Source organism: Cornus florida, unplaced genomic scaffold (assembly GCF_030987335.1).
Source record: "Cornus florida cultivar Cherokee Brave unplaced genomic scaffold, ASM3098733v1 CherokeeBrave_3.0.0_Hap2_Chr07, whole genome shotgun sequence".
Classification (NCBI taxonomy): domain Eukaryota; kingdom Viridiplantae; phylum Streptophyta; class Magnoliopsida; order Cornales; family Cornaceae; genus Cornus; species Cornus florida.
The window spans coordinates 71003354-71025430 of NW_026775577.1; the positions used below are offsets into that span (position 1 = coordinate 71003354).

Consider the following 22077-nt stretch of genomic DNA (forward strand, 5'->3'; position numbering starts at 1 on the left):
TTTGGACAATACCATTGCTGTGGCCAATTTTCTATGTTGATAAATAGTGTCAAATGCTACTTTATAGGTGGGGTTTCTATAAAGCATGGTAGCAGAGATTTGAGTTTGTGTACTAGGACTTGAACCAACATCTTGAGATCTTTGAGAGTTCCGTTTATGACTACGAGGAGGATTCTTTCTATGAGAGGATGAAGCCGTGGACATTTCTAGAAATTGAAACTGAAATTTCAGAAGGAATACTTAGAACACATATCTAAAGAAAAATTCACTTAAATTTGTTTGGAGTGAAAAAAAAAAAATTCAATTATCATATACTGGAAATTTCAAAGCTCAAATTGGTTTTGACTGAGAATTAATGATTATAATTGAAAATGATTTTGAACCAATGTACCAATTTAAGTTTTATACAAATTTAAGTTTTATGCTTAAAAACCCAAAAAAAAAATTCAGATAATATGATCTAGGTAATAAAGTTTACAAATTCATCTAAATAAAATGGAATTCAAAGATAAATTAAAAATAAAGGGGTCTGAAAACAACATATATTTCTAAGATTTAATTGACATGAAATAAATTCATAGATTAGTCATATGACAAATGCATAACTACTAGAAATTTGAATTAACAAACCAAGAGAGTAGCAATTTCTACTCAAATATGTTCTTTCCATGTGAGGAGAAAGTCTACAGTGAAATCAAGGGTTTCATGGATGAGAGATGAAAAAGCAATGAACTCTGAAATTTGTTGAAAATAGATCAACTAAAATGCAAGAACTCATAACTTTGAGATGGAATTTGAGGAAAGGAATTACCTGTGAAGATGCCCAATGGAGGAAATATTTCAACCCTAGCCGAGAGAGTGCTCTGGAATAAGCCTCTGTTATGTCTAGAATGGAGTCAGTATGCTGAATGGAAAGTGCCGAGATGGATTATGAAAGCCTACTGTGCACTTAAAATGAAACCGAGAATCTGTGTGTGTGGGTTTCATTGATTGAGCCGGCTCACTAGTTCATAGAGCCGGCTCAATGAAGGTTCTTGGAGCCGGCTCACTAGTTCATAGAGCCGGCTCAATGAAGTTTCTTGGAGCCGGCTCTTCTATTTCATGGAGCCGGCTCTTTCATTCTTTTGCCCTGCATCCAAGTGCAAATGTGAGATGCCGAGAGCAAGGAGATGTAATCCATCAATTGAGCAGGCTCCTCCTTCTGAAGAGAGACGTCTCCATTTATGTGTATTGAGCCGGCTCAAGCAAAATTGGAGCAGGCTCTTTACAACCTGCATGAGATCCCGAGAGTTGAGTGTTTAAATGAGTGTGTGTGAGCCGGCTCATTGTAGAATTGGAGACTGCTCTTTCTGAAATCTGCATGAGATCCTGAGAGCAACAAAAGTGTATGCAGATTATAGTTTAGGTTAGGAGCCGTCTCTTATTTTTATAGAGCCTGCTCTCTTAGTTTGTAGAGACTGCTCTTTCTCAAAAACATAGAGATCGCAAGAGTATGCACTTTGAAATCATTTGTGAAGCCTGCTCTGCTTTGTGTGGAGACAGCTCTTTTTCTGAATGGAGCTGGCTCTTTAGCTGCTAGAGTTACTTTAATATTTCTTCTTCTGCAGACATACCTATTTCTCTTCTGAGCAAGCAAAATCTGTCCTCATGGAGTGGTTTTGTGAAAATATCTGCTAGTTGTTTTTCAGTACTAATAAATACAAGCTCAATGTCTCATTTTGAGACATGATCCCTAAGAAAATGGTACCTAATTTCTATATGCTTTGTCCTTGAATGCTGAATAGGATTTTTTGAGATACATATTGCACTTGTATTATCACACATAATAGGAACATGATCAAAGTAAAGTCCAAAATCCTCAAGCTGTTGCTTAATGTAAAGCGTTTGAGCGCAACAACTACCGGCTGCAATATATTCAGCTTCTGCCGTTGATAGAGCTACGGAATTTTGTTTCTTGCAAGACCAAGATACTAATGATTGTCCTAAGAAATGACAAGTTCCGCTAGTACTTTTTCTATCAACTTTGCATCCTCCAAAATCAGCGTCCGAGTAACAGGCAAGCTCAAATGATGTATGCCTAGGATACCAAAGCCCTAAGAATGTAGTAAAACTTAAATAGCGAAAGATGCATTTAACGGCACATAGATGAGATTCTTTAGGGCAAGATTGAAAACAAGTGCATAAGCATACACTAAACATGATGTCCGGTCTACTTGCGGTTAAGTATAAAAGGCTACCAATCATACCCCTATATTTTTTAATATCTACATTAGTGCCCTTTTCATCTTTGTCAAGTTTCAAAGATGAGCTCATTGGAGTATTGGCATGTTTAACTTCCTCCAAGCCAAATTTCTTTAGCAAATCTTTAACATACTTGGATTGGCAAACAAAAATGCCATCAAGTGTTTGTTTGATTTGCAACCCTAAGAAGAAAGTAAGTTCACCCATCATGCTCATTTCGAATTCATTTTGCATGCTAGAAGCAAATTTTTCACATAACACACTATTGGTTGATCCAAAGATAATATCATCAACGTAAATTTGAATAACCAATAGGTTGCTATCAATGGTTTTAGTAAAAAGAGTATTGTCAATTTTTCCTTTAACAAAACCATTAGCAAGTAAGAAACCACTTAGTCTTTCATACCAAGCTCTTGGAGCTTGTTTCAAACCATACAAAGCTTTTGATAATTTGAAAACATGGTTTGGATAAATGTAGCTTTCAAAGCTCGGCGGTTGTTCTACATATACTTCTTCTTCAATGAATCCATTTAAGAAAGCACTTTTTACATCCATTTGATATAACTTAAAGTTTTTATGGGATGCAAAAGCAAGGAGCATTCTTATAGCTTCAAGTCTAGTTACAGGGGCAAAGGTCTCCTCATAATCAATTCCTTCTTCTTGATTATAGCCTTGAGCAACAAGCCTTGCCTTGTTTCTCATAATTATTCCCGATTCATCCTTTTTGTTCCTAAATACCCATTTTGTGCCAATAATAGTTTTATCTTTAGGCTTTGGAACCAAATGCCAGACTTTATTCCTTTCAAATTGGTTAAGTTCTTCTTGCATGGCCAAGAGCCAAGATTCATCATTTTCGGCTTCATGAATATTTTTTGGTTCGAGTTGGGAAACAAAAGCCACATAATTGCAAATGTTACTCGTTTGAGACCTAGTGCTTATTCCTTTAGATGGATCGCCAATGATTTGATTTATCGGATGATTAGGCACTTGCTTCCAAGCCTTAGGAAGAGTGTCTTTATGAGAGAGACTTTCTTTTAGAACATCTTTGGAGCTATCTTCAAGAGAACAACCATTTAAATCAAGATTTTCAATATTCTTTTCAATCTCTATCACATCTTCATTATCATCTAATGAACGTCTAAGAGGGGGTAGTGGTGATTCATCGAATACAACATGTATTGATTCCACAACCACTCGTGTTCTTTTGTTAAACACTCTAAATGCTTTGCTACGAGAAGAATATCGTAGAAAAATACCTTCATCCGATTTAGGTTCAAATTTACCTAGATTATCTTTGTCATTTAACACAAAGCATTTACACCCAAAGACTTTAAAGTATCCAATGTTTGGCTTTCTTTTGTTCCAAAGATCATAAGGAGTCTTATTAAGGAGTTTTCTAATAATGACTCTATTTATAACATAGCATGAGGTGCTAACGGCTTCGGCCCATAGAGATCTAGGAGAATTATGTTCATTTAACATAGTCCTAGCCATTTCTTGGAGAGACCTATTTTTTCTTTCAACAACTCCATTTTGTTGAGGAGTCCTAGGAGCTGAAAGATTATGATTGTATCCATTGTCATCACAAAATCTTTCCACATCTTGGTTGTCGAACTCTCTACCTCTATCACTTCTAATGGACTTAATTTTACATTCTTTTTCATTTTCAACTCTCTTACAAAATTTAGCAAAGATTGTATGAACCTCATTCTTGTGTGTAAGGAAAAATACCCAAGTGAATCTAGAGAAGTCATCCACAATGACAAATGCATAGAGTTTTCCACCAAGACTAGCAATTCTCTCCGGACCGAATAAGTCCATGTGAATTAATTCAAGTGGTCTTGAAGTCGTTATATCCTTTTTCCTTTTAAATGATGATTTGACTTGCTTGCCTATTTGGCATGCGCTACATGTTTTATCTTTAGAAAAATTAGTCTTTGGGAGGCCTTTGACCAATTCATTCTTAGATAGTTTTGAAATCAAATCCATACTAGCATGACCCAACCTTCTATGCCACAACCAACTATTTTCATTTGAGGATACAAGACATTTGACATCTTGATCATGTAATTCACATAAAAGCAAAGTATATACATTACCATTTCTTAGAGCATGGAAAACTTCTACATTATCCTTTTTGACAATGCACTTGTCCGATTTAAACAAAACATCATATCCTTTATCACATAATTGGCTAATACTAAACAGATTATGCTTTAAGCCTTTAACAAGTAACACATTATCAATAGATAAGGAGGAGGAGATACCAATAGTTCCAATGCCAATGACCTTGCCTTTTGAGTTGTCGCCAAATGTGACGCTTCCTCTTTTATGAGGTTTGATGGAGCGAAATTTTGATTGATCTCCCGTCATATGCCTTGAGCATCCGCTATCAAGGAACCATTTGTCCTTGGATGAATATGGAGATTTCAAGCAAACCTCATCTTCATCGGCCATGAGACAAAGATTAACCAATTCATTTAGTTCATCGTCACTTTCGGATCCATTTGAATCATCATCCTTCCATGTAGCTTGCATAGCTTTGCCTTTCTTTTTCCTTTCCTTTTCATTTTTGTAGGCATAGCAATCGGACTTGAAGTGCCCCGGTTTTCCACAATGGAAGCAAGTAGGTGCTTCTCTTTTTCCTTGCTCACTAGACGACCCATTTCTTTTGAAGTGGTTGCTCTTTTGGAACTTCTTCATTTGAAGAATTCTTCTTACGGTTTTGGTAATGAGAGCAACTTCTTCTTCTTCTTCATCATGAGGAACTTTATCACTTGTAACTTCTTTGGTAGTAGCTTGTAGAGCTATATCCTTCTTTTGAGTTTCTTCATCTCTATCATTCATTTCTAGCTCGTAAGCCATTAATGAACCAATAAGTTTGGCTTCTTAGATGGCGGTCTTCTTAGCTTCCCAATTCTTTGGCAAAGATCTAAGGATTTTTCTTACATTGTCGGATGATGTATATTTTATTCCAAGAGCTTTCAAGGGATTAACAATGTTAGTAAAACGAGAGTACATTTCACTAATAGTTTCTTTGTTATTCATGGTAAAAAGTTCATATTTATGGACAAGCATATTCATTTTGGATTCTTTAACATGACTAGTGCCTATATAGGTAACTTCAAGTTTATCCCAAATTTCTTTGGCCGTTTCGCAATCCGAAATTCTATTGAATTCGTCTTTGCTTAAGGCACAATAGAGATTAGTGATAGCCTTGACATTACATTGTAGAAGCCTACGGTCATTGAGGGTCCATTCAATATCGGGTGTTCGAACATTTTCACCTTCTACTATCTTGGTTGGAACATGGTCTCCTTTTTCTATGGCTTTCCAAACATCTACATCTATGCCTCTTAAGAATGCTCTCATTTTGATTTTCCAATAGTTGTAGTCACTTCCATCAAACCAAGGGGGTCTATTGTTAGATTGACCTTCTTGATGGAAAAATGTATTGGTCATGATCGTTCTCTAAGATGATTAGTCTTTTTCTAGAGATTAGGCTCTGATACCAATTGTTAGTCACTAATTGACTCTAGAGGGGGGGTGAATAGAGTCAGGGATCAATTTTTCAATTTAAAAATTATATTTCTACCAAACTGTTGAATATCAGTTTATTGAAATATTCAAGCAAAATAAAGCACAAAAATAAGAGAGATAGAGATAAGAGATTGCAAACAATGACTCGGTGATTTAGCGAGGTTCGGAAACTCCTACTCCTCGGCTCAAGATCCCCCTTGAGACTTCCCAAATTCACTAGAGCTTCTCCATAATGGTGGAGAGCAAACCTTCACTTTTGAAACAAGATCTTGCTTCTCTTCTTTGCTAGGAGAACACTCTTCTCCTAGGCTTTCTTTTGGGTTACACCAACCCTTTACAATAGCTTTGAAATTTGAAGAAACAAGTGTACAAGAATCTCTCAAAGATAGATTACAGAGTTTAGCTCACAACAATAGAAAAGATGAATATACGTGAAGCTCAGAATTACTACAGTGATATGAAATTAAAAGAGAGGGAATGAAAGCTCAGAATACTTCTTTAATGCTTTTTCAAGGAATGATATAATGTTCTCTGTTAAAAAGATATTTTTGTTTGAAGACCAACCTCAGTATTTATAGAAACAACAGAGTTCAATATAGCTGTTAGAGGTTGTTGAGAACATTTAATGAAAATGTTTACGTTACAGTTCAAAACCCTAAAGAGAGTCGTCTCTTTGAAAACTAAAGAGCCTGCTCTTTGTTCATTTTCCTTGGAAAGAGCCTGCTCAATAAAAACGTGAGCCTGCTCTTTATTTTGAAGATCCATTTTCGTAGCTTTCTTGGAACAAAAAGAGCCCTCTCTTTCTTTTGATTGAGCCCTCTCTTTTTCTTAAATACTTCTCAAAGACTTACTGGAGTTAAAAAAAAAAAGAACCTTCTCAGAGCTCACTGAATAAGAGAAAAGAGCCTTCTCTTTATTTTATGGAGCCTTCTCCATCTCACATTAATATGAAATTCTTTAAGTCATGTGAATGTGATCATGAGCTGATTTTAATTTTCTTTGAGAAATAAAATGGGAATGCAATGCATGGATTGAATTTTGAGCTTCAAATATATTCAAATTAACTTTGACATTAAATCTTAAGCTCTTACCATCTAATCTACCCTTTTCTTCAATCTTTGACCATGATCGGTTAGCCTTTGATGGAGTACTTGAATAATCTTTGAATTCTTGCAACTTCAATGCTTCCTTGAATCCATTGCTGAGTACTTGGAATGCTTCTAGCTCATTATTGAGGATTGAATTAATTGATCAACTATATAGCACTCAAGGAAAATATTAGTACATAAACATCATTAATGGTTTGTAATCATCAAAATATAAGATTGACCTTTAGATTAAAATCCTTAGGCCAACAACAACCATTCTTGTAATTTTTAGACTCTTTAAATCATGCGTGGGGCCTTATTTTTGAAGATCTAATTACAATGGTTATAATAATGAAGACCATGGGGTAATGTATAAAAAATCCCCGCTCCCACTCAATTTTTAATTATTTATGATTAGGGTTTTCAATTTTACATGATATAATGCATGCAAAACGCCTTGATTTTAATCCAATTAAATTTAGAAAATATTTGGACTTTAAATGATTCACTAATATTTAATTTGAAGTACACTTTAAAATGATTTACAAAAAATAATTTTTCGTTTCCCAATAAGTGCCCTCTAATTAATTAGTAATCACATCTAGTTAATTTTCATAATTTAATTAATATAAATCAAGTCATTTAAATAAAAAAAAACATGGATCTAATGCATGAATAATAATAATTAGCAATTAATTATTCCATGCATCACATACATCAATAAATGACAGATAAAGTAAATAAAATGGCCAATGGATTTAGCTTTTAACATTAAAAACTAAATAATTATTAATTGCTTTTAATTATTGCACCCTATTAGATTCCCACTATCTTTAAATAAAGGAGAATAATATTAAAATCTACTTTGGGGGAATAATTCACTCTTTAACGAGTGAAAACAGCACAAAATAATCATTAAAAACAAGCCTGGAGGTCCACCGTTAGGACCTATGCACCTGCAGGAGCCAAAACACAATCCCAGCTAGTCCCACATGCCCCAATACTCTTGTACGCGCCTATACGTGCCATATGGCGCTGACCCTCGCTGCGCGTGGTGCTCACGCGCCCTGAAGTTGGCTGGGTATTGAGTGCATGGTCTTCTGCGAAGCATTGGAACATCTCTTCTTCTATTCTTTGATCTGACGGCTGATGCAAGTGGTTGCACCTAATTCTGGTGCACCGTGAAGCACTGGATGGGCCGTCTCCCTTCCAGCACAGCCCTCATTGCCTGCGCCGCTCCGGTAGCAAGAAAGTTGCCGGAAAACAGCCGAAAATAATTAAAAAAAATACCAGAAAAATTAAATTTAGGCCCTAAAAATTCCAGAAAAATTATGAAAAATTTCTAAAAAATCCCATAAAATTTCTGAAGCCTAATTTAACCCTCTTGGACCTTCTTGAAGCTTCATAATATCCTTTGATGAAGATTACATGGCTTTAATAAATATTTACAATTTGAAATACAATGAAAAAAATTAAATTACATCATTGAACTTTCAAACGGCTAAATCAAAGCCTTAATTACATTCATCCAAAGATAAAATTACATTTAATTAACCTATAAGTTTTATCCATGACCCAAACATACATCAACATCATCCAATCACAAATATACATACATCATGATCATATATTAATATATATTAATATATTAAATCATACATCAACATACATCAATAAATATATATATATATGTAAAATTTGGATCCATGAGTGATGATTTTCATAAAAACGTGATCTCTAGTAATGAATCAAACCATGCCCTGATACCATTGTTGGGAAGCGTGCAAGTTTTAAAAACTTTTTAAGGGATTTTCATACATAAATCTTGATTCATCACATGGAGACAAGTTTTATGCAAAAATAAAATATGATGTATCATTCAATTAATAGATTGAATACTTACATCAGGGTTTGAGTAAACCTTAGATCTCTCATCTGAAGTGAATGTTCTCACTTATTGTAAATCCATTTACTAGATGCCTTCTTCTTGGATCTCTATCTTCTTAGTCATAGTTTTGCCTTTAGGAATCACCCATAAGCCTCCATGAATGACCTTGGAAAACTAGGTTTGTGGGAGCCTCCATTAGATGAGAAAGCAAACTCTAAAATCTAGAGAGAGAAAAAAAATATATTCCTTTTTCTTTTCCAAAAGTCTCTCCTAAAATATACGTGAACCCATGTATATATAGGTAACATAAAAATCAGAAAAGGAAACAATAAATCCTTCTCAATCTCTAAATCACATATCTCAAATCTAATAGGATTCCAATATCAAGTTGGGCTACGAGTGAGAATCCTATTAGGCTTATTATTTTTTCGGCTACAATGAACTAATAATCGGCCCGGTCCGTAGACCCAAGTAAATTAATTCATTAATTAATTTCTACTCCACTAAAAGAAATTAACTGAACTCCAATTAAATAATAAATAACCTCTAAGTCATTGTTGCACTTTGACCCCTATATGCATAATTAGTTATCGGATAAATAAAGCCATCAATCTGACTACTTAATTAATATATTTATTCTGGTACTTTTGATTATTTCTGGCTGGATTACAATAAAACATTTGTTTGACAAAAATAATAATTTAAATAAATAAATATATAATAAATCATTTTGTCTAAAAACACATGAAGGCCTTCGAATTTACTTTGTGATCAACCATAATCAATACAAAATAAATACAAGTAGTAATGTTGCAAATATTGAAAATATAACCCTCTAACTATTAATTACATAATTACCCAAAGTGCCGGTCTATGGATTCCGAAGATTCCGCCGAACAAATCAAAGTAATTACTAATTAATAAAAGAATCTATACTTCTCTCATACTTAAGAGTCAAATGACGTGACAGTGATAGGGAGCAATTGCATACGACGGCTCTCGCAATATATCTCAACCTAACGCGGATCCAGTTCAAGTCTTAGTTAATAATGAATCCATCCATAATTACCGACTATAAACAATTTATGATTACTATTTATATTCATGTATTGATCGCCATCACATACATATATAAATATCTCTTGTAATCAAATGGACACTATCAATTCCATAATGAATCTAAACATAATACATTGAATTCACCAATTATATAAATCATAAATATTTCAGATATGTTAGGAACATATGTCACTATAATCCAAATAGAAATTTGCTATGCCAGGGCATATAAATCCCAACATCCACTGCCCCCAAACTCGAATTGCCCTAATTGGATGGCAAGATCAACAAGGTTCGATTAGGTTTAAAATATTTTTTTTATATATTTTTATTTTTTTATTATCAAATTTTGTTTGGCAATTTGTTTATCTGTGTGTCTGTGCGTGTGGGAATGATATAATTTGATTTGGGCTTTTACGGATTTTGTTAGATGTATAGAGGAGGGAAGATTTGCTTGACTGTGCATTTCAAACCGCTCTGGGCTAAGAACTGGTATGTCCTTTTTTATTTTTATTTTTTATTATTATTATCTTTCGTTTGAAATTCCCTTATTTTTTTCCCCAAGAAAAGAATAAACACATACCCCTATATTTGCCAATCACATTAATTTCATTAAGAATCCTGACTTGTGAATTAGCATAAGTGATCATTAGTTTACTGGGGTCTTGTGGATAAAACTGGAGTAGAGTAACATGACATTAGGAGAATTGCACACTTTATCAAATAGAAACAAGATAGTAACATAAACAGGCGACAATGCAAGCACAAATAGGAGAAAATTGACTACCTGGAAGCCAGTTATTCTTTTGTATGGTGGCTTCTTCTTACTGTATAAGCATATATGAGATTCCAACTGGAAGTGATTATCTGGTCAAATCAGAAAGAGGTAGTAAGCAAAACTACAGAAAATAAAATAATGCAATAATGAACCCTATAGATATCGTGTCTAGGTAAAAGGAAGGACTAGTCCTAGCCATACACTGACTCCAAAAACCAATGCGACAGCAACTTGTCTCAAAACAAAAACGTGCCCTCACCATAATGGTAAGACTCTAACAATCCATCTCCAACTAAAGGTGACACTACGAGTGACGCTAACAATGCAATGCTCTCACCAACCCGAAACATCGATCAATCGACTCGACCATAAAAGCGTCATCACGTAAGGAGAACTCAAACGAAATGGCTACTCTAGCCATACAATCGGACAACCGAATCAATCTCAAGAACTGTGACGATGGCCATTCCTATACGCTAAAATAATGTAGTGAAAGCTGATAAGCGCCGAATATTATATATTCAAGCGCCCTAAATTGCATTAGTAAAGTCCGTTGTATGTTAATTTATGTAGATTATCTTCATTTCTATGTTTTTATGCATTTTCAGGTTCATTGGCCAAAATGGAACAAGAATAAGGCCTTGTGGAATCTTGAGCAACAAAAGGTGCCAATGCTGAATTCTGGCAGCAGTAGAACCTGGACTTTGCTTGCCATTTTGACCTTCCAAACTCGAGAACTGGACTTCCCTCATAACATAAAAGATTTACAGCTCTGAATTAGCTTTCTAAATCTTCAAACGGGTTGTCATTCGGAGCTCGGAGCAGAGAGTTATGGCCTTGTTACCAGAGGTGCGCAGAACTGCCTGGCAGCAATGAAATTCTGCCTTGATCTTCATTTTCGACCAACCATCCTTGAGAATTGGATCTCCACCAAAAGATGAAATATTTAGAGCTCTGAATTAGCTTTCTAAATCTTCAAACGGTTCATCATTCGGAGTTCGGAGCGCAAAGTTATGGCTGTTTAACCGAAGTAGGTCTGGGCGGAGCAAGGCAAGAATGGAGCATTCTGCTCCAATTTCGAGTGCTCGAGCCCTTATTTCGAGTGCTCGAACTTAGGGCAGAATTGCATCCGGAAATGGCCCATTTTCAGCCACTTGCATCTTGGGTTCCTCAATTCTAATTTCCCTCTTTAATGGTTGGTTGGAGATGTTGGTTGGTGGGGGTTTCTAGAGCCTTATCTCTAGAAGATAAGAGAGGGAAGCCACACAATATGAGAGAGCTTCATTTTACAAGATTGGAGGAGAGAGAAGAGAGCAAGAAAGGTGTGTTCTTGGAGCTAGAAGAGGGGAGCTCGAAAATGGAGGTCAAGGCTTTGCTTCCTCCTTCCTCTAGTGCATCAATGGGTAACTAACTCCCTTCTAGGGAGGTGATGAAACTCCTTCTTGTAAGCATGTCTTGTTTTTTATTTACATTTGGGGATGTAATGTATATATATGACCTTTCCATGAACTAGAGCTTTATTTGATGTGAAGAGCTTCAATGTCTATTAATGATCATTTTGAGTTTAAGATCTTGTCTTAAGATTGTCTCCTCTTATGATTATTTTGCTTCCATTTTCATAGTGACAATGAAGATGAGTTTATGGAAATGTTTTTATTGGCATGATGCTTGGGAAATTTGATAGTCTATAGCTTAGGGTTCTCTTTTGATAGATTATTCTTGATTCCTAATGTCATGTGCTTCTACTATGTGATTAAGGGCTTGATAACTCTATGCTTAGTGAGTATGTCTAAGGTTGCAACCTAGTTTAGGTAACCAAAACATGCAATACTTTGATAAGTTATTCTTTCCTATTGATTTCATAAAAATTCTTGAAGGTAATGTAGCAATTTTATGTTGTTGCATTTCATGGTTTTATGTATATATTATTCCCCAAGTAAATCATGTATTAACATGCTTATGGATAGGTAGTGGATTCACTTCCCTAGCCCTCTCTACCTAGATCTCCTTCCTTTACATTTACTAGCATTCTTGTTTTATGCACACTTCAATTACTAGCTTAGTGACAAACCAATCAACAACTCCTTATTACACCTTATCATTCTTAAATAACTCTAGATACTTAGGTTGCCTTAAGACTAGCGCAGTCCCAGTGGTTCGACTTACCCGACCAATAGCCCTATTTTACAATGATTCGTGCTATTGCGAAGGTTGATGTATAGTTGATCAACCGATCAATTTTTGGCGCCGTTGCCGGGGACTGCAAACGGTTTAGCAACCAAAGTTTAGGGTTAAATTTAGTTTGATTGTGAATATTGTGTCTTGTGAATATTCCTTGTGTGTTTTGACCACCTTTGTGTTTTAAGTGTTGTAAGATTCTAGGGACTCGAAGCTCGCCGTGGGAATGCTAGCAAATTGTAAGTCTAGAGGACCCCAGGTAAGTCTCGTGACTTCTAGTTTCGAGTTGTGAATATTGTGCATCTGTTAAATTTAGTTTTAGTTTAGTTGTGAAGCCCTTGTTGAGGCTCTTATCCTGTTTAAATTTTGTGTTAAAGCATCGGTCCTTGTCGTGGCCATTTACATTTTCCGTCTTGATAATTGAGGAGAAAGGGAACATCGTATGTGGAGTTGTGGTTGATGAATTGCTTTGTTGAGTATATGCTTTATTGTTGATGTTCGGTCGTAGGTCACTTTCCTTACCCACAATCGATTCGCCCATTGATATCAATTCTCTTGAAAGAACTCTTAGACGGAACCTTAGGGAACCCACTCTTACAAGGGACCTTGAAACTGAATTCAATATAATGGGGGATAACGTAGGAAATCCGGGGAATGAAAGGGCTGAAATTCCTAATATCGAGCCAATGACTCTTAGAGATCATTTCATCCCTACCACCTATGCTTCTCCATCTTGCATAGTGATGCCAAACATCGATGCAGCTCAATATGAGATCAAGTCTAGTACCATTCAAATGCTTCCATCATTTCATGGCTTTGATAATGAAGATCCATACAAGCATCTTGATGAGTTCCTTGAAATCTGTTCAACCATCCGGTTGAGAGGTTTTCCGGACAATGCACTTCATCTCCATCTCTTCCCATTCTCCCTAAAAGATAGGGCAAAATATTGGTTGAACTCCCTCGCTCCTAACTCTATTACTTCTTGGGCTCAATTGCAACAAGAATTTCTTAAGAAGTATTATCCGGTGAGTAAAACCAACCAAATGAGGCATTCCATTCTAAGCTTTTCTCAAGTTGATGGAGAACAACTCCACGAGACTTGGGAAAGGTTACAAGATCTTCTTCGGAAGTGTCCTCATCATTTGATCCCAAAATGGCAATTAGTGCAAGCTTTCTATGCCGGCTTGACCGAAACCCATAGATTCATGGTTGATTCTTCTTGTGGTGGGATGTTCATGTCCAAGAATGCGGATGAGGCTTGGACCTTACTCGAGAATTTGAGTGAAAATTCACTTCAACACAATTCTCGTAGGGCTCCGACCGCAACCACTCCAAGCAACACCAACCCTTGTCAACCAAAGTCAATAAGGGAGGAATCATCTCAAGTGGATGCCATCGCTCATAAATTCTATCAATTGATGGCACCACATCTTCCTCCTTCATTGTCTCAAAATTCGGCAAGTTCAGTTTGTGCTTCATGTACTAGTCCATTCCATCTCTCGGAAGATTGCCCCACAACGGAGCAATTTCCTAGTCCCAACCAAGAGCAAGCTAATGCCATGTTCTCGCGGCCCGGGAACAATCCATATTCCAACACCTACAATCCGGGTTGGCGTGATCATCCGAATTTCTCATGGCGGCAACAAGCCCCACAGAATTCCCAATTCCAAAACCAAGGGCGGCAAAATCAGCCCTCTTCTCAATATCAAGGTAGACCTTTCCAAGCCTCTTCAAGCTACCGTCCTCCTTACAATCCAAATGTCTCCAATCAACCTTCTGTGTGTCCAACTGACGAGATAGTAGCTGCAAACAAGCAAATGATGGAATCATTAAATAAGCAAATAATGGATGCCAACAAGCAACTCTTGACATCCTTGCAGCCTACTCTCCAAATGGTCCACTCTCATACTCAATCCATAGCTAATCTCGAAAATCAAGTGGGCCAAATAGCTAACTCGGTGAATCAATTGCTTCAAAAGGACAAGGGCAAGCTTCCCTCTCAACCTTTTGAAAATCCTAGAGGAATGCATGTGATTGACGAAACCCCTCCTCCGAGTGGGCCGACTCATGAACAAGTTCAAGCTATCACCACCCTTCGGAGTGGTAGAGTGGTGGACAACAAGGTCGATGGAGACAAAAATGAAGAAGTGTCGCCGTTGAAAAATCCAAATTCAAGCTCTTCTAATCCAAATTCTTGTCCCAATACCATTCACGGATATCCCACACATGTCTCCCCAAATGTGGAAACTACTTATGAGCCAAAAGCTCCGTTCCCTCAACGTCTTCAAGAGTCGACACACTTTGGGAACAAGAATTGTAAAATTCAAGACATGTGGGAAGTCTTCAAGCAAGTGAAGATTAACTTGCCCCTGTTGGATGCTATCAAGCAAATCCCTCCCTATGCAAAATTTCTCAAAGATTTGTGCACTCAAAAGCGCACTTCTAAAAATCATTTGCCAAAAAAAGTGAGGTTGACTGAAAATGTTAGTGCTATTATTCAGCACAGCACTCCCCCGAAGTATAAGGATCCAGGAGCCCCCACAATCTCGTGCGTCATTGGTGACAGCAAAATCGAGAGGGCCCTCCTTGACTTAGGAGCTAGTGTGAATTTAATTCCATACTCGGTCTACCTACAACTTGGTTTGGGCGATCTTAAGCCGACTTCTGTGGTTTTGCAACTTGCCGATAGATCGGTCAAGCATCCACGAGGTATTCTTGAGGACGTCATCATCAAAGTGGACAAATTCTACTTCCCGGTAGATTTTGTGGTTCTTGATACGGAACCAGTCCATGACCCAAAAAAGCACATTCCCGTGATCCTTGGTAGACCATTTTTGGCTACGGCTAATGCATCAATTAATTGCCGAACCGGGGTGATGGACATTGCTTTTGGAAACATGCAAGTCAAACTCCACATCTTTCATGCAACTCAACATCCCTCCAATGAGGATGATTGTTTTCTTGTGGATGTCATTGATGAAGTGGTCGAAGAATCTCTCCCCTTCATCCTAAGCAAAGATCCCCTTGAAACTTGCATGTCTCATTTTGACTTCTCAAACTTTGATGTTGATCAAGCCATTCAAGACGTCAATTCCTTGCTTGATATTAATGCTATCATGGATGTACCTCCTTGGAAAATTCCAAAAGAACCACTTCCCCAACTTTCCACCACTCCTCCGGTCCCATCATTGTTATATCCGCCACAACTTGAGCTTAAGCCGCTCCCGGCCCATCTCAAGTATGTGTTCCTTGGTCCAAAGCAAACCCTTCCGGTCATTATTGCCTCGGACCTTCAAAAAGACCAAGAGACCAACCTTTTAGCGGTGCTCCAAGAGCATAAAGAAGCTATTGGTTGGACAGTGGCAGATTTGAAAGGAATTGACCCCTCCATTTGTATGCACCGCATTCATATGGAGGATGACGCAAAGCCTACTAGAGAGGTCCAGCGCCGGTTAAATCCAAACATAAAGGAAGTGGTCATGAAAGAGGTGATCAAATTGCTAGATGCGGGAATCATCTATCCTATCTCTGATAGCAAGTGGGTGAGCCCCACACAAGTTGTCCCCAAGAAATCCGGGCTCACCGTTGTTGAAAATTCAGCGGGCGAGCTCGTGCCACAACGAACCACCACCGGGTGGCGTGTGTGCATTGACTATCGTAAACTCAACTCATCAACTAGGAAGGATCATTTCCCACTCCCATTTATTGATCAAATCCTAGAAAGGTTAGCCGGCCAAAGCTTCTATTGTTTTCTTGATGGTTATTCCGGCTATAACCAAGTGGCCATCGCCCCCCAAGATCAAGAGAAAACAACATTCACATGTCCCTTTGGTACTTTTGCCTATCGACGCATGCCTTTTGGTCTATGCAATGCACCGGCAACGTTCCAAAGGTGCATGATGTCCATATTCTCCGATATGGTTGAAAGGTTCTTGGAAGTTTTCATGGATGACTTTTCCGTATTTGGCTCCTCCTTTGACTCGTGTCTCAAAAATTTATCTCTTGTGCTCCAAAGATGCAAAGAGACGAATCTCATTCTAAGTTGGGAGAAAAGCCACTTTATGGTCCAAGAAGGCATTGTTTTAGGACATGTCATTTCTAAGCGGGGAATCGAGGTAGACAAGGCAAAAGTTGAGTTAATCTCTAATCTTCCTCCTCCGAATTCCGTCCGTCAAATCCGTTCTTTTCTTGGCCATGCCGGATTCTATCGTCGCTTCATCAAAGATTTTAGCAAAATCTCACGGCCCTTGTGTAATCTCTTAGCCAAGGATGTTCCGTTCAATTTTGATGACGCTTGCATGGAAGCTTTCATCAAACTTCGTATTCTCCTCTCCTCTGCCCCGATCATGAAACCCCCTAATTGGTCTCTTCCCTTTGAGATCATGTGTGATGCATCCGATTATGCATTAGGGGCGGTTTTGGGCCAACGTGTGGATAAACTTCCGCATGTCATTTATTATGCTAGCAAAACTCTCTGTGATGCCCAATTGAACTACACCACCACTGAAAAAGAATTGCTAGCTGTGGTGTACGCCTTGGATAAATTTCGCTCCTATCTTCTTGGCTCCAAGGTCATCGTCTTTTCAGATCATGCCGCCCTTAGGCATTTGTTAGCGAAAAAAGAGACAAAACCCCGCTTAATTCGATGGATCCTCTTACTTCAAGAGTTTGACATTGACATCCGGGACAAAAAAGGGACCGACAATGTTGTCGCCGATCATCTCTCTCGCTTACTTATTGAGAAATCTTCGGAATTTGCAGCCATCCGTGATTCCTTTCCGGATGAGCAACTTCTTCAAGTTTCACATTCTACTCTTCCGTGGTTTGCGGATATTGTCAATTATCTTGCGGTTGGCAAAATTCCAGCTCATTGGTCCAAACAAGAGAGGGACCGGTTTTTCTCCCAAGTCAAGCATTTCTTTTGGGAAGATCCGGAATTATTCAAGTATTGCCCGGACCAAATCATCCGGCGATGTATTCCTGAAACCGAGGCCACAAGCATTTTAAATTTTTGCCATACTCTTGCTTGTGGAGGCCATTTCAGTGCCAAAAAGACCGCTAACAAAATCCTTCAAAGCGGATTCTTTTGGCCTACCTTGTTCCGGGATGCATACAATTTTTGCAAATCGTGTGAACGATGTCAAAAACTTGGATCCATGTCCCGAAGAGACATGATGCCCCTCACCAACATTTTAATTGTTGAAATTTTTGATGTGTGGGGGATTGACTTCATGGGACCATTTCCATCTTCTTATGGCTATGAGTACATCCTTGTAGCGGTGGATTATGTGTCTAAATGGGTTGAAGCCGCGGCTACCAAAACCGATGATCATAAAGTCGTGATCCATTTCATTCAATCTCACATCTTTAGTCGTTTTGGTACACCCCGAGCAATCATTAGTGATGGCGGATCTCATTTCCGAAATCGTTATCTCAAATCCGTCCTTGCTAAATATTCAGTCATTCATAAGGTTGCTACACCTTACCACCCTCAAACGAGTGGTCAAGTAGAGATTTCTAACCGGGAGATTAAGCACATTCTAGAAAAAACGGTTAGACCGGATCGCAAAGATTGGTCATTACGGCTAAACGATGCACTTTGGGCTTACCGGACAGCTTATAAGACACCCATTGGCATGTCACCATATCGACTTGTCTTTGGCAAAGCATGTCATCTCCCGGTAGAATTAGAGCACCGTGCTTATTGGGCCGTAAAAAGGTTCAATTTTGATCTCAAACAAGCCGGCTCTAATCGTGCGTTGCAATTGAATGAACTTGAGGAATTGCGTAATGACGCGTATGAAAATGCAAAAATTTACAAGGCAAAGACTAAAGCTTTCCATGACAAACACATCGTCAAAAAGTCTTTTGCCCCGGGACAAAAGGTCTGGCTTTTCAATTCCCGCTTGAAACTCTTTCCCGGTAAACTCCGGTCAAGATGGGATGGTCCATACATTGTCACTACCGTCTTTCCTCATGGAGCAATCGAACTTCATGATCCTGCAAGTGGATCACTCTTCAAGGTAAATGGCCAAAGGCTTAAGCCTTGCATTGACAGCACAATTCTAACCCGAAAAGTTGAGGAAGTCCCCTTGACGGATCCCATTTATGAGGAATAGTGCCTGCTCTAACTTCGTCTAGCTATCGACATTAAATTTAGCAAAGCAAGGGAATAAATTCTTTCGATGTTCCAAGCTTCTCTACCTTCTTAAATTGCTCGTGCCTTGAAATTTTCTAGGAAATGGTTTCGATAAGCCAAAAATTTGATTTTTCTAAAATGGTCTTCAGTTGTGTTTCGCAATTTTAGACTGGCCTCTTAGACCTTCTTAGCTCTAATTTTCATTCCCGGAAATTTCTATCGCTTTTGAGCAATTTCATAGGACCTTTGGCATGCAACTCATGTGCACAACCTCTCCTTTTCAATGCATTGTTGAATCATGGTTCCTCAAAAATTTTCATGCATTAGAGAGAAGCTGCAAGGTTTGAAAATTTTCTCAAAACTTTCCAGGCATTGGAGATGAAATGCAAAGTTTGAAAAATTTTCATCCAGGCATTAGAAATGTTGAGCAATTTGACAATTTTTCCAAAAATTTTCTATCCATGCATTGGAGAGGTGTTACATTTTGAAAAAATTTCCAATTTGATCCATGCATTAGAAAGAAGTTGAAAAGTTTTCCAACTTTTTCTAAAAATCCATCCATGCATTGGATTGGAATAATGTGTCAAGTTTCAAATTTTCCATGCATGCCTTGAATTTAGGACTGACATGCAAATTTTCAAAAATTCTCTATGCTTAAAATTTTCATTTTTGAGAATTCTATCCCTTTTGCATCATGTTGAAATGTTTTAAGTTTGAAATTTTCATTTTTGAGAATTCTATCCCTTTTGCATCATGTTGCCAAAAGCTTGAAAATTTTCTTAAACTCATCCATGCATTGTGTGCAGTGCAAAGTTTAAAAAAAAAAAAAAAAAAAAAAAAAAAAAAATTTCATCCATGCATTGGAATGGAATGAATTTGCAACGTTTAAAAAATTTTTCTTCAGAAATTGCATTCAAGCTTTGTGTGATGTTGTAAAAGTTGTAAATTTTTCCATGCAATTTAAATTCATGCATGCATCAGTAAAGAAAAAAATTTCCATGAAAAATTTCCAGAAAAATTTTTTCCATGCAATTTTTTCCATCCATGCAAGCTCATGCATGGCCATGCAACAGCATTCAAGCTCCATTCAAGGTTCAAGCACCAAAAATCATGAGCCTGCTGCCTTCATTTAGAGCATTCTAGCTCCCAGTTGGAGTGCTCTAAGCTTTTTAGCCCATCTTCCGCAGCTGCATGCTACTGCCTCAGAATCGAGCACTCGTAGCCCAAGCTTCGAGTGCTCGAAGCTTCACCATTTGCTTGGCCAACTCACTGCTCTCATTTCGAGCACTCGAGCTTCCTCTTCCGAGTGCTCGAACTCCCCATACAACCCACTCGAGCCTGCTGTCTCCATGCAGAGCACTCGCCCTCCCCCTTGCGAGTGCTCGAAGACTCCATCCCACTCAACAAACCAACTAACCAACCTCCCAACCTCACCCCCTCAAGCCACCTCCACTCTCAGCCACCATGCAGCCATGCATGTCACAACCATGCCCCCCCCCCCCACACCATGCCAACCATCTCCACAACAAACCCACCACACCAACCCAAACCCACCCCTCTCTGCCGATTTCTAGAGCACTCGAACCCAAGTTTCGAGTGCTCGCCATTGCCCGGGCTCTCTCATGCAAACCAACCGAGGCCACTGCCCCTATTTCGAGCACTCGAAAGCACCCTTCGAGTGCTCGAACCAAGCCTCTCTCTCTCTCTCCCTTCTAAAACCACAGCCCACCACTCTCACTCAACCTCATCTCCTCTCCTCGGCTGCCAACCCCTCTCCTCCACCAACTCCACAACCCAACCACCCTCAACCTCACCACCCCATGCAAACCTACCTTCACCTCCTCCACCTTTTTCCCCACTCTCCTCTAACCCAAGCACCATCCTCAACCTCCCACCCATCCCCACCATTTATCCCACGCACACAGGGCCTTTGGTTCTCCATTGTGGGGTAAGTTTCTCCTTCTTTTTCTCTTTCACATTTTTGATCAATGGAGGATGGGATTGCTTGTGTGAAGGATTTGTGATTGTTTGGGAGTTGTGTATTGCATTTGCAGGGCCAAAAATTTTTGGGTTTCCTCCTCCACCCCACTCATTTTCACCTTCTCCTTTTTATGGTGCACGCCAGGTGTTCGCTGAAATTCCTCAACCATGCCAACCAACCTCAACCCTCCTGCATGCATGCATGCAAGCCCATGCATGCATGCCCCTCACTCTCTCATGCCACCCTCTCGGCATCCCCACCTCTCCACTCTCCACCAAACAACCCACACCTCCCCACCCAAGCATGCAAACCATGCATGCTCCCCACTCTCAACCATGCAGCCACCCAACCCAAACCAACCCACCTTGGCTTCTATCCCCTTCACCCTCGGCATCCACCCTCACCCACCTCACCTTCTCACTCACCACCAACTCATGCATGCCATTCATTCCAAAAAAAAAAAAAAAAAAAAAAAAAAAAAAAAAAAAAACATAATACTATATATATATAATAATAATATTATAACAAAATATATATATATATATATATATATATATAAATAAATAAATAAGTCCTGTTTTTCTTTTTATTTATGTTTTGATTTTTACTTGTGTACATTAGTTGTGTTTTGATCGGTCTTCATGTCCAAGTTTGGGGGACGCATTTGCACACTCGCATGGCTGACCATCTACGTCGTCGTCACTCCACTTGGTATTATTGTTCCTTTCCCCCCTTTTTTGCTCTTATTTTGATTTACTTGTCTTCTCACATTGAGGACAATGTGACATTTAAGTTTGGGGGTGCATTTATGCATTTTTGGTTTTGCATTTTTGCTAAGCAATGATAATATAACTTGACACTAGTTGGAGATGAAGCATATGTTTAATACCTTGTGTATAGAAGCAATTGAAATTTTTGAAAATAAAGAAAAATTTAAGTTGAAATGATCATGTAGATTCAAATTAGTCTGTATAAATGTCTCAATTAAATTCTTGCTGGATTTAACACTCTTTTAAGCTTCACAATGCACATATGCACATTGGAAACTAAACTGTGAGGCATGCCACTTGATCGACCTTGACCTTGGCCTAGTTAATTTGATTTGATGAACCTGATAGATGAATATCTTTGGCATGATTTAAGTTGTCTAAAAAAAAAAAAAAAAAAAAAAAACTGAGAAAG

General features: G+C 38.3%; 1 pseudogene; it reads left to right on the top strand.

The window, feature by feature from the left end:
* Positions 1-15603: 15603 nt before the first annotated feature.
* The window catches only part of LOC132266298 (uncharacterized), a 78965-nt pseudogene continuing 72491 nt past the window's right edge, over positions 15604-22077 (top strand).